General features: G+C 38.9%; 1 pseudogene; it reads right to left on the reverse strand.

Moving 5' to 3' along the window:
- Positions 1-1,087: 1,087 nt before the first annotated feature.
- LOC149127406 (U2 spliceosomal RNA) lies at positions 1,088-1,189 on the reverse strand (annotated as a pseudogene).
- Between the last annotated feature and the right edge of the window lie 13,557 nt (positions 1,190-14,746).

Below are 14,746 nucleotides of genomic sequence, written 5' to 3' on the forward strand. Positions count from 1 at the left end.
CTTTAGATCTTTGACCATGTTTTAGAAAGCAAATTTGTTGCTAGTAGACTTGCCTTTTAAGAAATGCTAATGAGTGGTTAGCATTGTGGCATAGCAGATAAAGATGCCATCTGCAGTGCTGGCATCCCATCTGGGCAGTGGTTTGAGACCCAGCTGCTCCACTTCCAATCCAGCTCCCTGCTAATGGCCTGAGAAAACAGCAGAAGATGGACCAAATGCTTGGGCCCTTGTACCCACATGGGAGACCTGGAAGAATCTCTAATTTCCTGGCTTCAGCCTGGCCCAGCCCTGGCCATGTGACTATCTGGGAAGTGAACCAGTGGATGGAAGATCTCTCTCTCTCTCTGTCTCTCCCTCTCTCTGTGTAACTCTGGCTTTCAAATAAATATATAAAAAAATAAAAATGCTAATGAGAGTTCTTCAGACTGAAATGGAAGGGTACTAGATATTAAGTTGAAGTTATCTGAAGAAATAAACAACACCAGTAAGCTTAACTACATAGGTAAATGGATAGTAAACATAAAACCTTGAAGGTAAAAATAGAAGTCAATGTGGTTGAAGTATAGAGAGCAAAGACTGTGGTTTGAGATAAACAACCAGAAGAGACAGGACATAGTAAGACAAAGTTAGGACATTTTTTTCTTTACCCTATGAGAAATGGGAAATGTTTGGAATATGGTCAGCAACCCAATTTTACTTGAGGCTGATAGAGGTTAAGTTATTCACTCAGGGTCATGAAGTGGTAAAACAAGGATAATAATTCATAAGAGTCTGGTTCTAACATCTATTTCACCCATTTCTTAGAAATAGAAATTCTAGAAATGTGTAAGAGATTATAGGTTTCAAATTTCTGTGATATGGAGTTTACTTTATTGTTATAATGGGTAGAAACTGAGTGCCTGCTGTGTTTGAGGGATGTGATTTTACCCTTTGCAAATGTAGTCACAATTATATAAATTTTGTTACCTTTGCCTATGATAATGGCTATTAGAAAAAAAAAGATATTTGCTGTGGTTTTATGATTTCTTCTGTCTTTCCATTCTTGTGCTCTAAGAGAGAACTAACAGTGAGGGCTGATTATTTGCCAGATAGTTTTCATATAGCATTTTATTAAATTTGCTGAAATTTAATTAACTGTTGCAAGTTGACATAATTACACTTGATCTTAGCCAAAAGGCCGAGAAGCGATGCAAGTCGACATAATTAGTAATGGTCATAACTAGGATTCAAATTCATGTTTTCCTAACTAAAGACTATAATATTTCTATTATAGTAGAAATATGATTTTTTTAATCAAAAAATATAAAGTTAATTTTTCTTAAGAAATAATAGTGCATATTTAGAATAGAAAGCATAAAGCTTTAGCATAAGCATAAGAGCATAATAGCATAAGAGTTGCTAACTGATTGAATAACAAAAACAATATTTTATAGAAAAGATGTCTAGAATTGGCCAATGTGCTATGAGTTAGATGTCCCCTCTAAAACGCATGTTGAAATGTAATTGCCATTGTGATGATATTGAGAGGTAGGGTCTCTAAGAGGTGATTACATCCTGGTGGTTCAGCCTTCATTGATTAAGGCCATTTGTATGGATGTTTGTTAGTTATAAAAGGTGGGAGTTTGGCAGTCTCTGTCATGTGCTCTCTTACCATGTCATGGCTTCCACCATGTTATGATGCAGCAAGAAGATACTTACTATGTACAGTGCTTCGACCTTGGACTTCCCAGCCTTCAGAACCATGAGCCAAATAAACTTGTATTGTGTATAATTTGCCCAATTTCTGGTATTCTGTTACAGCAGCAGCAAACAGTCTAAGACAGTGTGCCCTGAGGTGATTTTATGGAACATATTTTTCTATCCATACAGCCAAATGTCTCTCTTATTTATTTTTATTTTTGTATACACAGAATTAATACTAAATAAAGGCAGAGACACAAAGCAAGATATAAATTGGAAAGTTGTTTACTCTCAAAGATTCTGTCTGACAAAGCAACATCTATGTAGGAATTGTGAGTCATTCATATGTTTATTTAATCAATATATAGTGTGTTTCACATGCATTCGTTCAATACATATTTATGGAGTCTTGAATGCTTCACAAGAAAAAGTTTCTTCTGTCATTAAGTTTATTTTCTTGTAGGAGAGTCAAAGTAAACAAATACATAAATAAAATATTCTCTAATATTTGTAAGAACTCCAAAGGAGGAAAGGGATGTAAAATGTGATCTTGTGTACATGGCATGGGATAGAATTCAGGACACAAAACATGTAGAAGTTAGGGGAGGCTTCCTGATTAGGTGACAGCTGTGTTCCAGATCTAAGGAAATAGCAATCACAGTGCCACTGAGGCTGGATCATTGTGAACCAGGGGAACAAAGATAGACAGGTGTCATCAAAAATACTTACAACTTTGTTCTAAAGTGAAAAGAAGTCACTGGATTTTTTTAAGCTTAGTTGATTTTATTACCCCTCCCTCCATATGTAATTTGAAAATGTTTCATACTCAATTTTCCTCTTATTGGAGGCTTTTAAAGAGAAAAATATGTCTAATTGCACTAGTGGAATTAAGGCGTTATTATCCGTTCTTTGTGCTTTCTATGTCTTTCCCCTAAGTTATATACTCTACTAACACATTTAAAATATTTCCATTATCCTAAAGAGAATTTTACTATTATGATTTAATCCTTCATTCAATAAACTTTGTGGTGTATCTTTTGAATTACTTAAGAAGCAAGTACATTGTTAACTCTTCTCATCTTTAGGAGCTTATGGTCTAGTAGAGATGTAGATATATAAAGCAGACATTATAGGTGTGTTAGATCCCACAATACAGATGTATGTAAAATACTTTCTGATTATAGAAAGCATGGTTGGTTCCCTAGTAGTGGGAAAGGCCTTATCAAATATACTCAGTCCTCAAAGATTTTTTCACCCTACTTTATGAAGTACAAGATAGTAATGCTACCACAGATGAATAAATCTTAACTGTTTATGATTTTCAGCTGTATGCTAAAATAAACAGCTGCTATCTGACGTCATACACTTGAGAAAGTTGAGTTTCTTTCTTGTAAGTGGAGAGTGAAAAGCATTGTTACTATTTTAGTGCAGGTGGTCTCTGACTTACAGTGGTTTGACTTAGGATTTTTCATCTTTATGATGTTGTGAAAGTGAAGTGCATTCAATGGACACTAGTACTTTGAGTTTTGATCTTGTCCCTGGCTAGAGGTAGGCAGTACAGTCTTTGCATGTGAGGCCTGGCAGTGGCTGTAAGCTGAGCTTCCACCCTTCCCATACTCGACAGTGGAACAGCCCTTACTGCAGTATAGTGTGTGGCTATTTTAGGATGTTTGGGAGGTTAGGTATATTCAATGGATTTTTGACTTAGAGTATTTTCAGTTTACAAACAGCTTATTGGGAGGCAGGGACATAAACTCTTCATAGACTAAGGCTTGTCTGTTTTGCCCTTTTCTCTTCTTTTGTTTTTTTTTTTTTCCTCATCCTTTATCTTCAGTATTTGTGAGTTTACATAAAGTGGGAAGAAGTTGAACTGTTAAAAGTTTTGAAGGAAGGAAGTCTTCATAGCAAATTTAGCTAGTTTGCTTTTTATAGGTAGGAAAGTAAGTTTTTTTTTTTAAGACTTTATTTATTTATTTGACAGAGTTACAGACAGTGAGAGGGAGAGAGAGAAAGGTCTTCCATCTGCTGGTTCACTCCCCAAATGGACACAATGGCCAGAGATGCGCCGATCCTAAGTCAGGAGTCTGGAGCTTATTCTGGGTCTCCCATGAGGGCTCAAGGGCCCAAGGGCTTGGACTATCTTTCACTGCTTTCCCAGGCCTTAGCAGAGTTGGATCAGAAGAGGAGCAGCTAGGACTAGAACCGGCATCCACATGGGATGCCACACCATAGGTGGAGGATTAAACTACTGTACCACAGAGCCACAGAGCCAGCCCCTGTAAGATCTTTTTTTTTTTTTTTTTTTTTTTTTCAAAAAGGGGACGAATGTATTTCTAAGCAGGTGATAACATTTCTTGATGATCCTGAACTGGGAGTCTACATCCACAATATTAAGCATGTACTCTCATAAATAAGATATAACAAGGCAATATGAGATTAGTACCAGCACAACCAGAGTGGGCAACATGACCACAGAGAAAATGGTGTGATTTGTAAATCTGTTGGCTAAGAATCAGAGAAACAACATTTAGAAAGTTAAATTGTATGAGACCTAGGCAAATGCTAAAGCAAAAGTCAAAGTTAGAAATAAATGCAGAGTATCCTCATGACAGAACATGACGTGAGGAGAAGTGAAATCATCACAATAATTTAGGACACAAGTATGCTGAGAGATTAAGAGAACTGAAAGAGAAAGGGTTATTTCTTCTTTAGTAGTTAATGTATATATTCAATCAAAAAGGACAGTGTTGTAGGAAGAATTAATACACAGAGTGAGTATAAAAAGAAATGATAATAGCACCACCAGCAGCAGAATTTCATACCAGAATAGTAGGCTTTTGTTTAAAATTAACTTTTAAAGTTAACTGTAGAGAGTATTTATCCTGAAACTAGCATCTTACAAAAGATGCTGTTTATCTTTTTTTAAAATAAATATAAATTTCCAAAGTACAGCTTTTGGATTACAGTGGCTTTTTCCCCCCTATAACTTCCCTCTCACCCGCAACCCTCCCATCTCCAGCTCCCTCTCTCATTTCATTCACATCAAGATTCATTTTCAATTCTCTTTATATACAGAAGATCAATTTAATATATATTAAGTAAAGAATTCAACAGTTTGCACCCACACAGAAACACAAAGTGTAAAGTACTAGTTATAGCATTAATTCACATTGTACAACACATTAAGGACAGAGATCCTACATGAGGTGTAAGTGCACAGTGACTCCTGTTGTTGACTTAACAATTGACACTCTTGTTTATGGCGTCAATAATCACCCTAGGCTCTTGTCATGAGTTTCCAAGGCTATGGAAGCCTTTTGAGTTTGCCAACTTTGATCTTATTTAGACAAGGCCATAATCAAAGTGGAAGTTCTCTCCTCCCCTCAGAGAAAGGTACCTCCTTCTTTGATGGCCCGTTCTTTCCACTGGGATCTCACTTGCAGAGATCTTTCATTTAGTTGTTTGTTTGTTTGTTTGTTTGTTTTCCAGAGTGTCTTGGCTTTCCATGCCTAAAATACTCTCATGGGCTCTTCAGCCAGATCTGAATGCCTTAAGGGCCGATTCTGAGGCCAGAGTGCTGTTTAGGACATCTGCCATTCTGTGAGTCTGCTGTGTATCCCGCTTCCCATGTTGGATCATTCTCTCCTTTTTACTTCTATCAGTTAGTATTAGAACACACTAGTCTTGTTTATGTGATCGCTTTGACTCTTAATCCTATCATTATGATCAATTGTGAACTGAAACTGATCACTTGGACTAATGAGATGGCCTTGATACATGCCACCTTGATGGGATTGAATTGGAATCCCCTGGCACGTTTCTAACTCTACCGTTTGGGGCAAGTCCGATTGGATGCTGTTTATCTTACATATAGAAAAGACTGAGACTGAAAGATAGTAGGCTTGCTTTTTTTTTTTTTTTTTTTTTTTGGAGAGGCAGAGTGGACAGTGAGAGAGAGAGAGACAGAGAGAAAGGTCTTCCTTTTGCTGTTGGTTCACCCCCAATGGTTGCTGCGGCCGGCACACTGCGCTGATCTGAAGCCAGGAGCCAGGTGCTTCTCCTGGTCTCCCATGCGGGTGCAGGGCCCAAGGACTTAGGCCATCCTCCACGGCACTCCTGGGCCACCAGCAGAGAGCTGGCCTGGAAGAGGGGCAACCGGGACAGAATCCGGCGCCCCAACTGGGACTAGAACCTGGTATGCCGGTGCTGCTAGGTGGAGGATTAGCTATTGAGCCGCAGCGCCGGCCGATAGTAGGCTTCTAAAAAAGAAAATAGACAACATACACATTTACTTCCACCAAGTGTTAAAGTCCCCCTTATTTGATAGACAAAAAGGATTTTTTAAAAAAGCTTAAGTGAAGAAAGGAGATGTATGAACAGGAATAGAATTTTGGAAACTGAAGAACAGTGGATGAGGAGGAACTGAATTATCAAATAGAATTCAGCGGCTCACTAGGCTAATCCTCCACCTGAGGCTCCGGCACCCCGGGTTCTAGTCCCGGTCAGGGCCCCGGATTCTGTCCCGGTTGTGCCTCTTCCAGGTCAGCTCTCTGCTGTGGCCCAGGAGTGCAGTGGAGGATGGCTCAGGTCCTTGGGCCCTGCACCTGCATGGGAGACCAGGAGAAATACTTGGCTCCTGGCTTCTGATCAGCACGGTGCACTGGCCACAGCGTGCCGGCCGCAGCAGCCATTGGAGGGTTAACCAACCGACCAACGGTAAAAGAAGACCTTTCTCTCTGTCTCTCTCTCTCTCTCCTGTCTACTCTGTCTGTAAAAAAAAAAAAAAAAAGAATTGAGGAACTAAGTAATAGGTTAACAATGAGGAAGGACAAGAAAGAACACAACTGACACCTCTGAAACTCCCAAAGGCTCAATAATTAGCAATTCTGAGTATCTCTGGAATGGGGAGTAGGGGAAGAATTATGTGCAGGAGAACCTGTACATACAGAATCTGCATGAAAATGTGAAATGTTTTTTAATGATAACTAGGGACCGATTACCAAATCACCATAGCATCATTAAAATCAGTTCTGCCTTTGCCACACAAATATGGTTAGCACTGGCAAAAGAATCATCCGGACAGTTGCAGAGGCTCCAGACTACTCCCTAGGATGGGTTTTGCTTTGAAGGAGTAAAATAATTGACCTAATTTTAGTTAATATCCAAACCTTTAAGGAGAGTTGGGGCACAGGAATACTTGGTGCAGTGGTTAGGCTGCTGCTTGGGACACCTGCATCGCATATCAGACTGCTGAGGTTCAAGTCCCAGCTCTGCTGCTGATCCAGCTTCCTGATAATGCACACTCTGGAAGGCAGAAGGTGATGGTCAGATGTATGAGTTACTGCCTCCTACGTGGGAGGCTTGCATTGGGTTCCTGGCTCCTGGTTTCAGCCATACCCAGCCCTAAATGTTGTAGGCATTTGGGGGAATGAACTAGTGGATGGAAAATCTCCCTCTCTCTCTGTCTCTACAATGAAAAGAACTAAATAAAAAAATTAAAAACAGAGCTGTATTTATTATTATCTGAATTTGTATTTGCATTTTCTTAGCTAATATTCTATTTTTAATCTGTTTTACTTAAGTACTGTACTGTGTTCATTTTTGCATACATAATATTGGACTTATTACACAAAATACAGAAAGTTCATTATTTGTTCTCATATTCTTCAAATAGTAAAGTTGTATTTTAATAAAAAAGAAGTCATTGTGGAGATTAAAGTTCATGAATACATAAAAATATTTTTCCCAAAAGAGTTTACCATGCTTGAACGTGTAGAGACCTTTAATTCTATTTTTAGTTGAGTATAATGTTAATCGTAAGCACTGGGGAAATAAAAGAGACTGGGACACACCTTTGTCCTAGCTGCTAAGATGCCCATAGAATTGTTTGGGTTCCATTGCTGCCTCGGCTTCTGGACTCGAGCTTCTTGCTAATGTAGAAGGGAGACTACCCCAGTAATTGAATTACTGTCAGGCATGTGGGAGGCCAAGGTTACGTTCCTGGCTCTTGGCTTTCGGCTGGCCCGGTCCTCACCACTGAAGGCATTTGAGGAATGAACCAGCAGATAGCAACTCCCTCTGTCTCTCTCTCAGTGTCTCTCTGCCTCTCAAATAAATAAATAGAAAAAAAAAATTTTAAAGAATTATAAGGTCTGGAATGTGCTTTTTATTATTTACTATCAGCATACTTTTTTTAAAATGAAAGAAATAAGGTAAGTTACTTAGACGTCCTCCTTTTGTATTTTGTTAAACTAAATTACTTTTTTGTAAAATCTGAAATTATTAATTTTAAATTATTTTCAGGGTAAAAACTATATCAGAATATCATTTAAATAATTTTATATTTTTAAAAATGTGTTTTACACATCCTTCCAGAAACATACTTTGTAATTTATCCACTTATTTCGAATCATTATGTGAAAAATAAACATGACACTTTTACTTGAAGCTCTGAGGAGTCATTGTGTAAAATTAGCAGTGTGGAATATGAATAAAATTTTAATTTGATTGTGACCTCTCATGAAAGACAACTCTCTAGCAACATTTTTTCTGCTAAGTAGTTTTCAAATTGCAGCTCACTTTTTTTTTTTTTTTTAAGATTTATTTATTTATTTGAAAGTCAGGGTTACACAGAGAGAGAAGGAAAGACAGAGAGAGAGAGGTCTTCCATCTGCTGGTTCACTCCCCAATTGGCCACATTGGCTGGAACTGTGCCGATCTGAAGCCAGGAGCCTCCTCCAGGTCTCCCATGTGGGTGCAGGGGCCAAGGATTTGGGCCACCCTCCACTGCTTTCCCAGGCCATAGTGGAGAGCTGGATTGGAAGTGGAACAGCCGGGGCTTGAACTGGTACCCATATGGGATGCCAGCGCTTCAGATGGCGGCTTTACCTGCTATGCCACAGCGCCGGCCACAGTTCACTTTTACCTTTCCTTGGAAATGATGTTAAGTAATAATTTGTTCGGTATGTGTGTTGTCTACATAATGAGATAATTTTTAGTTGTTTCATATATTATTTTAGCTCACTAATGAAGTTATGATATTCTTAAAAGTGGACATCATTTCTCTTGGCTTTTCCCTCGTAGCATGTGTAATGAATAAGCAGCTAATGGCTAATGCAAGATCAGAAGTGCAGGGTTAGTTCTGAAACTGCTAATTTTGCGTTTACTGTTGTGGCAGTTGTTATTGGTGGCCCTGTTGGGTGAAAGTTGTCATTTTGTCATTTTTATATAAAATACTGTTTCTCAACCTATATACATATATATATATATATATATATATGGCCGGCGCCACGGCTCTATAGGCTAATCCTCCGCCTGCAGCACCGGCACACCGGGTTCTAGTCCCGTCGGGGCGCCGGATTCTGTCCCGGTTGCCCCTCTTCCAGTCCACAGCTCTCTGCTGTGGCCCGGGAGTGCAGTGGAGGATGGCCCAAGTGCTTGGGCCCTGCACCCGCATGGGAGACCAGGAGAAGCACCTGACTCCTGGCTTCGGATCAGTGCGGTGCGCTGGCCGCAGCAGCCATTGTGGGGTGAACCAATGGAAAAGGAAGACCTTTCTCTGTCTGTCTCTCTCACTCACTGTCCACTCCGCCTGTCAAATATATATAATGTATAAAATATGTATAAATGTATAAAAATGTGAAATGTATAAATGTATAAAATATGTGAAATCTTAGATAGAACTAAGACTATTTCAAAGGATTGCTTGCCTCCACAACTTCACGTTTGTGGAGAAATTAAGATAATGTATTATATATAAAGCTGAAAAGAATCCTAGAAGTCATCTTAAATCCAGCATTCTCACTTTGGAAAAGCAAACTTCAGAGAGATTTGTCCTGTGTTCAACAGCTGGTTTAAAGCAGAGGGTGTTCAGTATCAGTATCTAATTCCTAGTCTAATGTTCTTTTTCTGAAAGCCAAGTGTGTTTTTTTTCCAATGTTTTCTATTTTTTAATTTTGCTTTAGAAAGAGGGTCACATTTCAGGCTTATTTCTTCTGTAGTAATATCGCCATTTCCTGCTTCACGATTTGAACTCTTGGTATCACTGTAGATTACTCTCCTTTCTCTGACTTCAGATAACCAAAACTTAAAAGTACCCGTGGTCTGTCTTTCATATCATTTGCATTCTTTGTTTCCCTTTCATTCCCACCAGTATCCTATTCAGTTCATGCTTGGATTGCTGCATTAGTTTACTTAACTATTTCTCTGTTTCCAGTAACATGTCTCCTTTTCTTACTTATTGTGGATGAAATTGCCACATTAACATATCTGAAATCATGATTTTTTCCCATAGCTAAGCCATTCCCTTTTTTTGGAAGATTCTTTTCCCCCTTCTTCATATGTATTTAAGTACTTCACATCCTTCAAAACCTAACTCAGATCTCCTTTTTCTCTCAGTACTAGTCATACATACCTAAAGGGCTTACAACCTGCAAAAGGTGGGGTCAAGTAGTATCTGAAATCATTTCATGTCTAGGCATGGGGTATTCTATTATCCTAGAGTGCCAGAGCAGGAAGAGACTTTGGATGTCACTTAATTTAGGCACCCCATTTTAGAGGTGAGTGAGTGGTTTTCCTGTAGTGAAATGATTAACATAAGTATTTACAAGGTTCAAGTCAGAAAATTCCCTCTGTGTAACACACTGCCTCTCACTGTAAAGTGCCTTGATTTTGTTTTTATTTATTTATTTATTTTGATTTTTTAAGATTTATTTGTTTGTTAGAAAGATGGAGAGACAGAGAAGTCTCCCATCTCTTGTTCACTCCCCAAATGGCCGCAAGGGGAAGGGGCTGGTTCAATGAGAAGCCTGGAGCCAGGAGATCTCCCACATGGGTGCAGGGGCCCACACACTTGGCCATCCTCTACTGCTTTCCCAGGCTGTTAAGCAGGGAGCTGGATTGGAAGTGGAGCACCTGGGACTGGACCTGGTGCTGATATGGGATGCAGGTGCTGCAGGCAGTGGCTTAACCCACTACACCACAGCGCCACAGTGCAGGCCCAATCACCTTGTCTTCTTAAATGCTTTTTCATGAGTGTCTCCATTATTTCCTAAGTTAGGGGCAAGAATCTTGTTTAAAACTATTTTGTGCTTTCTTTGATTTTTTTGCAAATCAAAGGCTTTAATTCATTCTTCATTTACTGGATAATAATTACTTTGAGATAAAAGTCATATTTTAAATCAGATTTTATATAGATATTATGGCAAGGATTACCAAACAAAGAATGAATTAAGGCCTATGATGTGCAAAATGTTAAGGATAGCACTGCCTAAATTTAAAGGGGATGAGAGAAATTTTTTTTCTCCAAAGAAGCCTTTTATTTAAGAAATAAATAAAGATTAAGAAATACAAACTTCATGTATTTTATAAGTACAACTTTAGGAGTGTAGTGATTCTTCCATCATACCTGCCCTCCTACCCACACTCCCATCCCTCCTCCTCCTCCCTCTTTCATTCCCAGTCCCATTCTCCACTATGATCCATTTTTAATTAACTTCATACACAGAAGACCAACTCTCTACTAAGAGTTCAACAATTTGCATGGAAGGAAAAAAAAAAACTGTTCCTTAACAGTCGAGACAAGGGCAGTTCAATGTCATTGCATCTTGAAGTTAATTTCACTGACAGAAGTGGGTTTTTTTTTTCATTTTTTAACTTTTATTTAATGAATATAAATTTCCAAAGTACAGCTTATGGATTACAATGGCTTCCCCCCAATAACGTCCCTCCTAGCCGCAACCCTCCCCTTTTCCACTCCCTCTCCCCTTCCATTCACATCAAGATTCGTTTGACAGAAGTGTTTTTAATAGTTCTTGGTAGTAGGCATCAATTTCTAAGACATTACCAAACAAAAATAGTGGAAATAACAAAATTTAATTGAAAAATTCTTGGGCTCTGTTTTACCCTAAGTCAATAGGTTTCACGTATTTACAACATTAAGACAATGATTAGAGAACAAAACTAGAAATTTTGTGAATATTCATCATCATTTCAATGTTTGCAGTTTCTAAGGAAATCAAATATTTTATAAAAGTAATTTTGTAGCACATGAGATTAGATGGACATATGATATAGTTCTGTTGCCTTAATTATTAAGCCAATGCTGAAAATACCTGGTACTGTGCTCTTAGATTTTAAAGTTTTATGAATATACACCTGACTTAAAGTATGTGCTTAAAGTAACAAAAATTATAGGAAATATGTAAATACACATTAAAATTATGTTGCAATTCAGCATGAATAAAAATAGTACCTTAGAGGGCAACTTAAATACCTATCAAGTGAATAAAGGATGGGCTTCATGCTTGTAGTTGGGGATCTATGTATCATCTGCTGTAGATGTATTACAGAGGTGATGTCAAGGTGAAAGCAGGCTTGCAGAATGGTTGGAAATCATTGATATTCTGACTTGGAGGCTGTAAATGGCTCAGTGGCAGATGGAGTCTTTGTCAAGGAAGAAAAATGGCAGCTTTGGAGCACATAGATGTTTTGCTAGCAACTCTGCATATAGGCTGTGACCTTCTAGTATTTAGGAGTCTTTTCTGTGCTCTAATAAATTGTCCTCAGCTTTTATTCAGCTAAAGTAGGTAAATAGTAGTCATCACATTTCAGTACAAAATTGAGGTGTTTCATTATGAAGAAACGTAAATATATTTTATTGTTTATTCTTTTTTTAATTTTTTTGACAGGCAGAGTGGACAGTGAGAGAGAGAGACAGAAAGAAAGGTCTTCCTTTGCCGTTGGTTCACCCTCCAATGGCCGCCGCAGCCAGCATGCTGCTGCCGGCACATTGCGCTGATCCGATGGCAGGAGCCAGGTACTTATCCTGGTCTCCCATGGGGTACAGGGCCCAAGCACTTGGGCCATCCTCCACTGCACTTCCTGGCCACAGCAGAGAGCTGGCCTGGAAGAGGGGCAACTGGGACAGAATCCGGCGCCCCGACGGGACTAGAACCCGGTGTGCTGGCGCCGCAAGGCGGAGGATTAGCCTAGTGAGCCGCAGCGCTGGCTTTTATTGTCTATTCTTTAAAGAAGTCAGATTTTAAGGGAACATGCATTTCTTGGTATGAGAAGTACTTCTCAGTTTGTCTGCAAGAGTAAAATCACCCAGTAGAATTTTATGGAAAAGATATTTTTTTAGAATCACAGAATGTTAAAGCTTGAAAGTGAACCCCAAATCCTCAACCAACCCACTCTTATTTTAAATGAAGAGACCAGGGATCAGAGACTATTACTGAACAGAAACCACTTAGCTAGTTTCTTTCTTTTTTTAAATATTCATTTATTTATTTAAAAGGCAGAGTTACGGAGAGGCAGGGGCAGAGAGAGAGAGAGAGAGAAAGAGAGAGAGAAACACCTTCCATCCACTGATTCACTCCCCAAATGGCCTTAATTGCCGGAGCTGGGCCGATCTGAAGCCAGGAGCCAGGAGCTTCCTCCGGGTCTCCCATGCAGGTGCAGGGGCCCAAGCATTTGGGCCATCTTCCACTGCTTTCCCAGGCCATAGCAGAGAGGTGGGTCAGAAGTGGAGCAGCCAGGACTTGAACCAGGACTTGAACCCATATGGGATGCCAGCACTGCAGGTAGTAGCTTTGCCCACTACACCAGAGTGCTGGCCCCTTAGGTAGTTTCTGACTCTTAGATTATGACTTGTTTTATTTATAAAATATCTTCTATTATGAAGGTAAACTCCCTTTACATCAAGCTTAGAATACTACAAAATGCACCTACTTATACATGACAGCTGCAAAATGAGAGTGCATCATTTCAGAGGCATTTATTTACTATTCAATTTTAGATATATTTTTTTGCCAAAAATTTAGTTTTTTTATTCTAGTCTATCATAACTAGATTGCTATATAGAAAATTTTGTTGAAGCACCTATCCTGGATTATAAAGGTTTATGTGTCTGAGACATGTTGCTATGTTCTTATTCCTTAGTAAATATTTTATGTGAATCAGAACCAATTGAGGTATAAATACAATCACCTACTTATAATGGTTTCACTTAGGATTTTTCAAGTTTATGCTAATAAGAAGCAATATGTAGTCAGTAGAACCCATACTTCAGATTTTGAATTTTGGTCTTTTCCTTGTCTGCTGATAATGTGATATGATCTTTCTCAAGGCTGTACAATGGCAACAAGCCACAACTCCTGGTCAACCACAAAATTACAAGGGTGAACAATGATACTGTGTAGTGTATGGTATCACATCGCTGTGATGTTTGATAGGTTGGGTATGCAGAATTAAAGGTATTTTCTACCTAATGGTATTTGCAACTTACTATGGGTTTATTGGGACATAACACCATCATAAGTCACAGAGCATCTGTATATCTTATGTTGACTTATTTGAGTATTTTCAAAGAAATATTGCATTTTATATTAAGATATTTGACTTTTGTGTATTGTATACTAACATTTTGAAAATGATATATTTTCTATGAGCTCTTCTTTCAGTTTTTAGAATATATATCCCCATGAGTTTATATTATTAAGTGGAAGTGGAGTACATTCATTTGAACAGATACTTTAAACTGAAGAACAATTCATGGCTACGTTAAAAGTGAAAGCAGGGGCCGGCGCCATGGCTCACTTGGTTAATCCTTTGCTTGCGGCACTGGCATCCCATATGGACGCCAGGTTCTAGTCCCGGTTGCTCCTCTTCCAATCCAGCTCTCTGCTGTGGCCCAGGAGGGCAGTAGAGGATGGCCCAAGTGCTTGGGCCCCTGTACCCGCATGGGAGACCAGGAAGAAGCACCTGACTCCTGGCTTTGGATCGGCGCAGCGCCGGCCATGGCAGCCATTTGGGGAGTGAACCAGAGGATGGAAGACCTTTCTCTCTGTCTCTCTCTCTCACTGTCTACAACTCTACCTGTCAAATTAAAAAAAATATATATATATATATATAAGTGAAAGCATCAAACATCTAAAATTTACTAACGTACTGACAATTGCTAAAGTTATGGAAGGAAACATTGTACAACACAGAATAAAATGAATCTTTGAGTTTGCCACATTGAGTACTTCTAGTTGTAGTCTTTTGGAAGCCAGTGTCTAAGAAG

The sequence above is a fragment of the Oryctolagus cuniculus genome, chromosome 3, assembly GCF_051225735.1.
Source record: "Oryctolagus cuniculus isolate XC-2025 breed Fujian yellow rabbit chromosome 3, ASM5122573v1, whole genome shotgun sequence".
In the NCBI taxonomy this organism is placed as follows: domain Eukaryota; kingdom Metazoa; phylum Chordata; class Mammalia; order Lagomorpha; family Leporidae; genus Oryctolagus; species Oryctolagus cuniculus.